Source organism: Anopheles funestus, unplaced genomic scaffold (assembly GCF_943734845.2).
Source record: "Anopheles funestus unplaced genomic scaffold, idAnoFuneDA-416_04 scaffold_74_ctg1, whole genome shotgun sequence".
In the NCBI taxonomy this organism is placed as follows: domain Eukaryota; kingdom Metazoa; phylum Arthropoda; class Insecta; order Diptera; family Culicidae; genus Anopheles; species Anopheles funestus.
The window spans coordinates 71,212-84,240 of record NW_026045316.1 but is presented as its reverse complement, the minus strand read 5'-3'; the positions used below and the strand labels follow the sequence as shown (position 1 = coordinate 84,240).

The window sequence follows — 13,029 nt, the reverse complement described above, 5'->3', positions numbered from 1 at the left end:
CCAAGACACTTTAGCCGAGACACATGAGCCAATACACTTAAGCCAAGACACATTAGCCATGACACCTTAGCCAAGACACCTTAGCCGAGACACATTAGCCAAGACACCTAAGCCAAGACACTTTAGCCAAGACACATTAGCCAAGACACCTTAGCCAAGACACCTTAGCCAAGACACATTAGCCAAGACACATTAGCCAAGACACCTTAGCCAAGACACCTTAGCCAAGACACATTAGCCGAGGCACATTAGCCAAGACACCTTAGCCAAGACACCTTAGCCAAGACACCTTAGCCAAGACACCTTAGCCAAGACACCTTAGCCAAGACACCTTAGCCAAGACACTTTAGCCAAGACACATTAGCCAAGACACCTTAGCCAAGACACCTTAGCCAAGACACATTAGCCAAGACACATTAGCCAAGACACCTTAGCCAAGACACCTTAGCCAAGACACATTAGCCGAGACACATTAGCCAAGACACCTTAGCCAAGACACCTTAGCCAAGACACCTTAGCCAAGACACCTTAGCCAAGACACATTAGCCAAGACACCTTAGCCAAGACACATTAGCCAAGACACCTTAGCCAAGACACCTTAGCCAAGACACCTTAGCCAAGACACCTTAGCCAAGACACTTTAGCCGAGACACATTAGCCAAGACACCTTAGCCAAGACACCTTAGCCAAGACACATTAGCCGAGACACATTAGCCAAGACACCTTAGCCAAGACACCTTAGCCAAGACACCTTAGCCAAGACACCTTAGCCAAGACACATTAGCCAAGACACCTTAGCCAAGACACATTAGCCAAGACACCTTAGCCAAGACACCTTAGCCGAGACACATTAGCATAGACACCTAAGCCAAGACACTTTAGCCAAGACACATTAGCCAAGACACCTTAGCCAAGACACATTAGCCAAGACACATTAGCCAAGACACATTAGCCAAGACACCTTAGCCAAGACACCTTAGCCAAGACACATTAGCCGAGACACATTAGCCAAGACACCTTAGCCAAGACACCTTAGCCAAGACACCTTAGCCAAGACACCTTAGCCAAGACACATTAGCCAAGACACCTTAGCCAAGACACCTTAGCCAAGACACCTTAGCCGAGACACATTAGCCAAGACACCTTAGCCAAGACACCTTAGCCAAGACACATTAGCCGAGACACATTAGCCAAGACACCTTAGCCAAGACACCTTAGCCAAGACACCTTAGCCAAGACACCTTAGCCAAGACACATTAGCCAAGACACCTAAGCCAAGACACCTTAGCCAAGACACATTAGCCGAGACACCTTAGCCAAGACACATTAGCCAAGACACCTTAGCCAAGACACCTTAGCCAAGACACTTTAGCCGAGACACATTAGCCAAGACACTTTAGCCAAGACACATTAGCCAAGACACCTTAGCCAAGACACCTTAGCCAAGACACCTTAGCCGAGACACATTAGCCAAGACACCTTAGCCAAGACACCTTAGCCAAGACACCTTAGCCAAGACACCTTAGCCAAGACACCTTAGCCAAGACACCTTAGCCAAGACACCTTAGCCAAGACACTTTAGCCAAGACACATTAGCCAAGACACCTTAGCCGAGACACCTTAGCCAAGACACTTTAGCCGAGACACCTTAGCCAAGACACCTTAGCCAAGACACCTTAGCTAAGACACCTTAGCCAAGACACCTTAGCCAAGACACAATAGCCAAGACACCTTAGCCAAGACACCTTAGCCAAGACACCTTAGCCAAGACACCTTAGCCAAGACACCTTAGCCATGACACTTTAGCTGAGACACATAAGCCAAGACACCTTAGCCAAGACACCTTAGCCAAGACACTTTAGCCAAGACACAATAGCCAAGACACCTTAGCCAAGACACATTAGCCAAGACACCTTAGCCAAGACACATTAGCCAAGACACCTTAGCCGAGACACATTAGCCAAGACACCTTAGCCAAGACACCTTAGCCGAGACACATTAGCCAAAACACCTTAGCCAAGACACCTCAGCCAAGACACCTTAGCCAAGACACTTTAGCCGAGACACATTAGCCAAGACACCTTAGCCAAGACACCTTAGCCAAGACACTTTAGCCAAGACACCTTAGCCAAGACACCTTAGCCAAGACACATTAGCCAAGACACCTTAGCCAAGACACATTAGCCAAGACACCTTAGCCGAGACACATTAGCCAAGACACCTTAGCCAAGACACCTTAGCCGAGACACTTTAGCCAAGACACCTTAGCCAAGACACCTTAGCCAAGACACCTTAGCCAAGACACCTTAGCCAAGACACAATAGCCAAGACACCTTAGCCGAGACACATTAGCCAAGACACCTTAGCCAAGACACCTTAGCCAAGACACCTTAGCCAAGACACCTTAGCCAAGACACCTTAGCCAAGACACCTTAGCCAAGACACCTTAGCCAAGACACATTAGCCAAGACACATTAGCCAAGACATATTAGCCAAGACACCTTAGCAAAGACACATTAGCCGAGACACATTAGCCAAGACACCTTAGCCAAGACACCTTAGCCAAGACACCTTAGCCAAGACACCTTAGCCAAGACACTTTAGCCAAGACACAATAGCCAAGACACCTTAGCCAAGACACATTAGCCAAGACACCTTAGCCAAGACACATTAGCCAAGACACCTTAGCCGAGACACATTAGCCAAGACACCTTAGCCAAGACACCTTAGCCGAGACACTTTAGCCAAGACACCTTAGCCAAGACACCTTAGCCAAGACACCTTAGCCAAGACACCTTAGCCAAGACACAATAGCCAAGACACCTTAGCCGAGACACATTAGCCAAGACACCTTAGCCAAGACACCTTAGCCAAGACACCTTAGCCAAGACACCTTAGCCAAGACACCTTAGCCAAGACACCTTAGCCAAGACACATTAGCCAAGACACATTAGCCAAGCCACATTAGCCAAGACACCTTAGCCAAGACACATTAGCCGAGACACATTAGCCAAGACACCTTAGCCAAGACACATTAGCCAAGACACATTAGCCAAGACACCTTAGCCAAGACACCTTAGCCGAGACACATTAGCCAAGACACCTTAGCCAAGACACCTTAGCCAAGACACCTTAGCCAAGACACATTAGCCAAGACACCTTAGCCAAGACACCTTAGCCAAGACACCTTAGCCAAGACACCTTAGCCAAGACACATTAGCCAAGACACCTTAGCCGAGACACATTAGCCAAGACACCTTAGCCAAGACACCTTAGGTAAGACACATTAGCCAAGACACCTTAGCCAAAACACATTAGCCAAGACACATTAGCCAAGACACCTAAGCCAAGACACCTTAGCCAAGACACCTTAACCAAGACACCTTAGCCAAGACACAATAGCCAAGACACCTTAGCCGAGACACATTAGCCAAGACACCTCAGCCAAGACACCTTAGCCAAGACACCTTAGCCAAGACACATTAGCCAAGACACCTTAGCCGAGACACATTAGGCAAGACACTTAAGCCGAGACACATTAGTCAAGACACCTTAGCCAAGACACCTTAGCCAAGACACATTAGCCAAGACACATTAGCCAAGACACCTTAGCCAAGACACCTTAGCCAAGACACTTTAGCCGAGACACATTAGCCAAGACACCTTAGTCAAGACACCTTAGCCAAGACACTTTAGCCAAGACACAATAGCCAAGACACCTTAGCCAAGACACATTAGCCAAGACACCTTAGCCAAGACACATTAGCCAAGACACCTCAGCCAAGACACTTTAGCCAAGACACATTAGCCAAGACACCTTAGCCAAGACACTTTAGCCAAGACACATTAGCCAAGACACCTTAGCCAAGACACCTTAGCCAAGACACATTAGCCAAGACACATTAGCCAAGACACCTTAGCCAAGACACCTTAGCCAAGACACATTAGCCGAGACACATTAGCCAAGACACCTTAGCCAAGACACCTTAGCCAAGACACCTTAGCCAAGACACCTTAGCCAAGACACCTTAGCCAAGACACATTAGCCAAGAAACCTAAGCCAAGACACTTTAGCCAAGACACATTAGCCAAGACACCTTAGCCAAGACACCTTAGCCAAGACACATTAGCCGAGACACATTAGCCAAGACACCTTAGCCAAGACACCTTAGCCAAGACACATTAGCCAAGACACCTTAGCCAAGACACATTAGCCAAGACACCTTAGCCAAGACACCTTAGCCGAGACACATTAGCCAAGACACCTAAGCCAAGACACTTTAGCCAAGACACATTAGCCAAGACACCTTAGCCAAGACACATTAACCGAGACACATTTGCCAAGACACCTTAGCCAAGACACCTTAGCCAAGACACCTTAGCCAAGACACTTTAGCCGAGACACATGAGCCAATACACTTAAGCCAAGACACATTAGCCATGACACCTTAGCCAAGACACCTTAGCCGAGACACATTAGCCAAGACACCTAAGCCAAGACACTTTAGCCAAGACACATTAGCCAAGACACCTTAGCCAAGACACCTTAGCCAAGACACATTAGCCAAGACACATTAGCCAAGACACCTTAGCCAAGACACCTTAGCCAAGACACATTAGCCGAGGCACATTAGCCAAGACACCTTAGCCAAGACACCTTAGCCAAGACACCTTAGCCAAGACACCTTAGCCAAGACACCTTAGCCAAGACACCTTAGCCAAGACACTTTAGCCAAGACACATTAGCCAAGACACCTTAGCCAAGACACCTTAGCCAAGACACATTAGCCAAGACACATTAGCCAAGACACCTTAGCCAAGACACCTTAGCCAAGACACATTAGCCGAGACACATTAGCCAAGACACCTTAGCCAAGACACCTTAGCCAAGACACCTTAGCCAAGACACCTTAGCCAAGACACATTAGCCAAGACACCTTAGCCAAGACACATTAGCCAAGACACCTTAGCCAAGACACCTTAGCCAAGACACCTTAGCCAAGACACCTTAGCCAAGACACTTTAGCCGAGACACATTAGCCAAGACACCTTAGCCAAGACACCTTAGCCAAGACACATTAGCCGAGACACATTAGCCAAGACACCTTAGCCAAGACACCTTAGCCAAGACACCTTAGCCAAGACACCTTAGCCAAGACACATTAGCCAAGACACCTTAGCCAAGACACATTAGCCAAGACACCTTAGCCAAGACACCTTAGCCGAGACACATTAGCATAGACACCTAAGCCAAGACACTTTAGCCAAGACACATTAGCCAAGACACCTTAGCCAAGACACATTAGCCAAGACACATTAGCCAAGACACATTAGCCAAGACACCTTAGCCAAGACACCTTAGCCAAGACACATTAGCCGAGACACATTAGCCAAGACACCTTAGCCAAGACACCTTAGCCAAGACACCTTAGCCAAGACACCTTAGCCAAGACACATTAGCCAAGACACCTTAGCCAAGACACCTTAGCCAAGACACCTTAGCCGAGACACATTAGCCAAGACACCTTAGCCAAGACACCTTAGCCAAGACACATTAGCCGAGACACATTAGCCAAGACACCTTAGCCAAGACACCTTAGCCAAGACACCTTAGCCAAGACACCTTAGCCAAGACACATTAGCCAAGACACCTAAGCCAAGACACCTTAGCCAAGACACATTAGCCGAGACACCTTAGCCAAGACACATTAGCCAAGACACCTTAGCCAAGACACCTTAGCCAAGACACTTTAGCCGAGACACATTAGCCAAGACACTTTAGCCAAGACACATTAGCCAAGACACCTTAGCCAAGACACCTTAGCCAAGACACCTTAGCCGAGACACATTAGCCAAGACACCTTAGCCAAGACACCTTAGCCAAGACACCTTAGCCAAGACACCTTAGCCAAGACACCTTAGCCAAGACACCTTAGCCAAGACACCTTAGCCAAGACACTTTAGCCAAGACACATTAGCCAAGACACCTTAGCCGAGACACCTTAGCCAAGACACTTTAGCCGAGACACCTTAGCCAAGACACCTTAGCCAAGACACCTTAGCTAAGACACCTTAGCCAAGACACCTTAGCCAAGACACAATAGCCAAGACACCTTAGCCAAGACACCTTAGCCAAGACACCTTAGCCAAGACACCTTAGCCAAGACACCTTAGCCATGACACTTTAGCTGAGACACATAAGCCAAGACACCTTAGCCAAGACACCTTAGCCAAGACACTTTAGCCAAGACACAATAGCCAAGACACCTTAGCCAAGACACATTAGCCAAGACACCTTAGCCAAGACACATTAGCCAAGACACCTTAGCCGAGACACATTAGCCAAGACACCTTAGCCAAGACACCTTAGCCGAGACACATTAGCCAAAACACCTTAGCCAAGACACCTCAGCCAAGACACCTTAGCCAAGACACTTTAGCCGAGACACATTAGCCAAGACACCTTAGCCAAGACACCTTAGCCAAGACACTTTAGCCAAGACACCTTAGCCAAGACACCTTAGCCAAGACACATTAGCCAAGACACCTTAGCCAAGACACATTAGCCAAGACACCTTAGCCGAGACACATTAGCCAAGACACCTTAGCCAAGACACCTTAGCCGAGACACTTTAGCCAAGACACCTTAGCCAAGACACCTTAGCCAAGACACCTTAGCCAAGACACCTTAGCCAAGACACAATAGCCAAGACACCTTAGCCGAGACACATTAGCCAAGACACCTTAGCCAAGACACCTTAGCCAAGACACCTTAGCCAAGACACCTTAGCCAAGACACCTTAGCCAAGACACCTTAGCCAAGACACCTTAGCCAAGACACATTAGCCAAGACACATTAGCCAAGACATATTAGCCAAGACACCTTAGCAAAGACACATTAGCCGAGACACATTAGCCAAGACACCTTAGCCAAGACACCTTAGCCAAGACACCTTAGCCAAGACACCTTAGCCAAGACACTTTAGCCAAGACACAATAGCCAAGACACCTTAGCCAAGACACATTAGCCAAGACACCTTAGCCAAGACACATTAGCCAAGACACCTTAGCCGAGACACATTAGCCAAGACACCTTAGCCAAGACACCTTAGCCGAGACACTTTAGCCAAGACACCTTAGCCAAGACACCTTAGCCAAGACACCTTAGCCAAGACACCTTAGCCAAGACACAATAGCCAAGACACCTTAGCCGAGACACATTAGCCAAGACACCTTAGCCAAGACACCTTAGCCAAGACACCTTAGCCAAGACACCTTAGCCAAGACACCTTAGCCAAGACACCTTAGCCAAGACACATTAGCCAAGACACATTAGCCAAGCCACATTAGCCAAGACACCTTAGCCAAGACACATTAGCCGAGACACATTAGCCAAGACACCTTAGCCAAGACACATTAGCCAAGACACATTAGCCAAGACACCTTAGCCAAGACACCTTAGCCGAGACACATTAGCCAAGACACCTTAGCCAAGACACCTTAGCCAAGACACCTTAGCCAAGACACATTAGCCAAGACACCTTAGCCAAGACACCTTAGCCAAGACACCTTAGCCAAGACACCTTAGCCAAGACACATTAGCCAAGACACCTTAGCCGAGACACATTAGCCAAGACACCTTAGCCAAGACACCTTAGGTAAGACACATTAGCCAAGACACCTTAGCCAAAACACATTAGCCAAGACACATTAGCCAAGACACCTAAGCCAAGACACCTTAGCCAAGACACCTTAACCAAGACACCTTAGCCAAGACACAATAGCCAAGACACCTTAGCCGAGACACATTAGCCAAGACACCTCAGCCAAGACACCTTAGCCAAGACACCTTAGCCAAGACACATTAGCCAAGACACCTTAGCCGAGACACATTAGGCAAGACACTTAAGCCGAGACACATTAGTCAAGACACCTTAGCCAAGACACCTTAGCCAAGACACATTAGCCAAGACACATTAGCCAAGACACCTTAGCCAAGACACCTTAGCCAAGACACTTTAGCCGAGACACATTAGCCAAGACACCTTAGTCAAGACACCTTAGCCAAGACACTTTAGCCAAGACACAATAGCCAAGACACCTTAGCCAAGACACATTAGCCAAGACACCTTAGCCAAGACACATTAGCCAAGACACCTCAGCCAAGACACCTTAGCCGAGACACATTAGCCAAGACACCTTAGCCAAGACACCTTAGCCAAGACACCTTAGCAAAGGCACCTTAGCCGAGACACATTAGCCAAGACACCTTAGCCAAGACACCTTAGCCAAGACACTTTCGCCAAGACACCTTAGCCAAGACACCTTAGCCAAGACACTTTAGCCGAGACACATTAGCCAAGACACCTTAGCCAAGACACCTTAGCCAAGACACCTTAGCCAAGACACAATAGCCAAGACACCTTAGTCGAGACACATTAGCCAACACACCTTAGCCAAGACACCTTAGCCAAGACACATTAGCCAAGACACCTTAGCCAAGACACCTTAGCCAAGACACCTTAGCCAAGACACCTTAGCCAAGACACATTAGCCAAGACACCTTAGCCGAGACACATTAGCCAAGACACCTTGGCCAAGACACCTTAGCCAAGACACCTTAGCCAAGACACCTTAGCCAAGACACCTTAGCCAAGACACCTTAGCCAAGACACATAAGCCAAGACACATTAGCCAAGACACCTTAGCCAAGACACATAAGCCAAGACACCTTAGCCGAGACACATTAGCCAAGACACCTTAGCCAAGACACCTTAGCCAAGACACATTAGCCAAGACACCTTAGCCAAGACACCTTAGCCAAGACACCTTAGCCGAGACACATTAGCCAAGACACCTTAGCCAAGACACCTTAGCCAAGACACATTAGCCAAGACACATTAGCCAAGACACCTTAGCCAAGACACCTTAGCCAAGACACCTTAGCCAAGACACCTTAGCCAAGACACATTAGCCAAGACACCTTAGCCAAGACACCTTAGCCAAGACACATTAGCCGAGACACATTAGCCAAGACACCTTAGCCAAGACACCTTAGCCAAGACACCTTAGCCAAGACACCTTAGCCAAGACACATTAGCCAAGACACCTTAGCCAAGACACATTAGCCAAGACACCTTAGCCAAGACACCTTAGCCAAGACACCTTAGCCAAGACACCTTAGCCAAGACACTTTAGCCGAGACACCTTAGCGAAGACACCTTAGCCAAGACACCTTAGCCAAGACACATTAGCCGAGACACATTTGCCAAGACACCTTAGCCAAGACACCTTAGCCAAGACACCTTAGCCAAGACACCTTAGCCAAGACTCATTAGCCAAGACACCTTAGCCAAGACACATTAGCCAAGACACCTTAGCCAAGACACCTTAGCCGAGACACATTAGCCAAGACACCTAAGCGAAGACACTTTAGCCAAGACACATTAGCCAAGACACCTTAGCCAAGACACCTTAGCCAAGACACATTAGCCAAGACACATTAGCCGAGACACATTAGCCAAGACACCTTAGCCAAGACACCTTAGCCAAGACACCTTAGCCAAGACACCTTAGCCAAGACACATTAGCCAAGACACCTTAGCCAAGACACCTTAGCCAAGACACCTTAGCCGAGACACATTAGCCAAGACACCTTAGCCAAGACACCTTAGCCAATACACCTTAGCCAAGACACATTAGCCGAGACACATTAGCCAAGACACCTTAGCCAAGACACCTTAGCCAAGACACCTTAGCCAAGACACCTTAGCCAAGACACCTTAGCCAAGACACCTTAGCCAAGACACCTTAGCCAAGACACCTTAGCCAAGACACCTTAGCCAAGACACGTTAGCCAAGACACATTAGCCAAGACACCTTAGCCGAGACACATTAGCCAGGACACCTTAGCCAAGACACCTTAGCCAAGACACCTTAGCCAAGACACCTTAGCCAAGACACCTTAGCCAAGACACAATAGCCAAGACACCTTAGCCGAGACACATTAGCCAAGACACCTTAGCCAAGACACCTTAGCCAAGACACTTTAGCCGAGACACATAAGCCAAGACACCTTAGCCAAGACACCTTAGCCAAGACACTTTAGCCAAGACACAATAGCCAAAACACCTTAGCCAAGACACATTAGCCAAGACACCTTAGCCAAGACACATTAGCCAAGACACCTTAGCCGAGACACATTAGCCAAGACACCTTAGCCAAGACACCTTAGCCGAGACACATTAGCCAAAACACCTTAGCCAAGACACCTTAGCCAAGACACCTTAGCCAAGACACTTTAGCCGAGACACATTAGCCAAGACACCTTAGCCAAGACACCTTAGCCAAGACACCTTTTAGAAGACACCTTAGCCAAGATACTTTAGCCGAGACACTTTAGCCAAGACACCTTAGCCAATACACCTTAGCCAAGACACCTTAGCCAAGACACATTAGCCAAGACACCTTAGCCGAGACACATTAGCCAAGACACCTTAGCCAAGACACCTTAGCCAAGACACATTAGCCAAGACACCTTAGCCAAAACACATTAGCCAAGACACATTAGCCAAGACACCTTAGCCAAGACACCTTAGCCAAGACACCTTAACCAAGACACCTTAGCCAAGACACAATAGCCAAGACACATTAGCCGAGACACATTAGCCAAGACACCTCAGCCAAGACACCTTAGCCAAGACACCTTAGCCAAGACACCTTAGCCAAGACACAATAGCCAAGACACCTTAGCCAAGACACATTAGCCAAGACACCTTAGCCAAGACACATTAGCCAAGACACCTTAGCCAAGACACCTTAGCCAAGACACTTTAGCCGAGACACATTAGCCAAGACACCTTAGCCAAGACACCTTAGCCAAGACACTTTAGCCAAGACACAATAGCCAAGACACCTTAGCCAAGACACATTAGCCAAGACACCTTAGCCAAGACACATTAGCCAAGACACCTTAGCCAAGACACATTAGCCAAGACACCTTAGCCAAGACACCTTAGCCAAGACACTTTAGCCGAGACACATTAGCCAAGACACCTTAGCCAAGACACCTTAGCCAAGACACTTTAGCCAAGACACCTTAGCCAAGACACCTTAGCCAAGACACTTTAGCCGAGACACATTAGCCAAGACACCTTAGCCAAGACACCTTAGCCAAGACACATTAGCCAAGACACCTTAGCCGAGACACATTAGCCAAGACACCTTAGCCAAGACACATTAGCCAAGACACATTAGCCAAGACACATTAGCCAAGACACTTTAGCCAAGACACCTTAGCCGAGACACCTAAGCCAAGACACCTTAGCCAAGACACTTTAGCCGAGACACGTTAGCCAAGACACCTTAGCCAAGACACCTTAGCCAAGACACCTTAGCCAAGACACCTTAGCCAAGACACCTTAGCCAAGACACATTAGCCAAGACACCTTAGCCGAGACACATTAGCCAAGACACCTTGGCCAAGACACCTTAGCCAAGACACCTTAGCCAAGACACCTTAGCCAAGACACCTTAGCCAAGACACCTTAGCCAAGACACATTAGCCAAGACACATTAACCAAGACACCTTAGCCAAGACACATAAGCCAAGACACCTTAGCCGAGACACATTAGCCAAGACACCTTAGCCAAGACACCTAAGCCAAGACACATTAGCCAAGACACATTAGCCAAGACACCTTAGCCAAGACACCTTAGCCGAGACACATTAGCCAAGACACCTTAGCCAAGACACCTTAGCCAAGACACTTAAGCCGAGACACATTAGCCAAGACACCTTAGCCAAGACACCTTAGCCAAGACACATTAGCCAAGACACATTAGCCAAGACACCTTAGCCAAGACACCTTAGCCAAGACACTTTAGCCGAGACACATTAGCCAAGACACCTTAGCCAAGACACCTTAGCCAAGACACTTTAGCCAAGACACAATAGCCAAGACACCTTAGCCAAGACACATTAGCCAAGACACCTTAGCCAAGACACATTAGCCAAGACACCTTAGCCAAGACACATTAGCCAAGACACCTCAGCCAAGACACCTTAGCCGAGACACATTAGCCAAGACACCTTAGCCAAGACACCTTAGCCAAGACACCTTAGCCAAGACACTTTAGCCGAGACACATTAGCCAAGACACCTTAGCCAAGACACCTTAGCCAAGACACTTTAGCCAAGACACCTTAGCCAAGACACCTTAGCCAAGACACCTTAGCCGAGACACATTAGCCAAGACACCTTAGCCAAGACACCTTAGCCAAGACACCTTAGCCAAGACACAATAGCCAAGACACCTTAGCCGAGACACATTAGCCAAGACACCTTAGCCAAGACACCTTAGCCAAGACACATTAGCCAAGACACCTTAGCCAAGACACCTTAGCCAAGACACCTTAGCCAAGACACATTAGCCAAGACACCTTAGCCGAGACACATTAGCCAAGAGACCTTGGCCAAGACACCTTAGCCAAGACACCTTAGCCAAGACACCTTAGCCAAGACACCTTAGCCAAGACACCTTAGCCAAGACACATTAGCCAAGACACATTAGCCAAGACACCTTAGCCAAGACACATAAGCCAAGACACCTTAGCCGAGACACATTAGCCAAGACACCTTAGCCAAGACACCTTAGCCAAGACACATTAGCCAAGACACATTAGCCAAGACACCTTAGCCAAGACACCTTAGCCGAGACACATTAGCCAAGACACCTTAGCCAAGACACCTTAGCCAAGACACATTAGCCAAGACACATTAGCCAAGACACCTTAGCCAAGACACCTTAGCCAAGACACCTTAGCCAAGACACCTTAGCAAAGACACCTTAGCCAAGACACATTAGCCAAGACACCTAAGCCGAGACACATTAGCCAAGACACCTTAGCCAAGACACCTTAGCCAAGACACATTAGCCAAGACACCTTAGCCGAGACACATTAGCCAAGACACCTTAGCCAAGACACATTAGCCAAGACACCTTAGCCAAGACACATTAGCCAAGACAC

At 47.9% G+C, this 13,029-nt stretch overlaps 1 long non-coding RNA gene across 1 annotated transcript in view; it reads right to left on the bottom strand.

Moving 5' to 3' along the window:
* Window positions 1-12,863: 12,863 nt before the first annotated feature.
* LOC125774352 (uncharacterized) overlaps window positions 12,864-13,029 on the bottom strand; it is a 65,563-nt gene continuing 65,397 nt past the window's right edge. The window contains exon 6 of the long non-coding RNA XR_007420836.1: window positions 12,864-12,945. This is a non-coding gene — a long non-coding RNA (uncharacterized LOC125774352). The remainder of the gene's footprint in view (window positions 12,946-13,029) is intronic.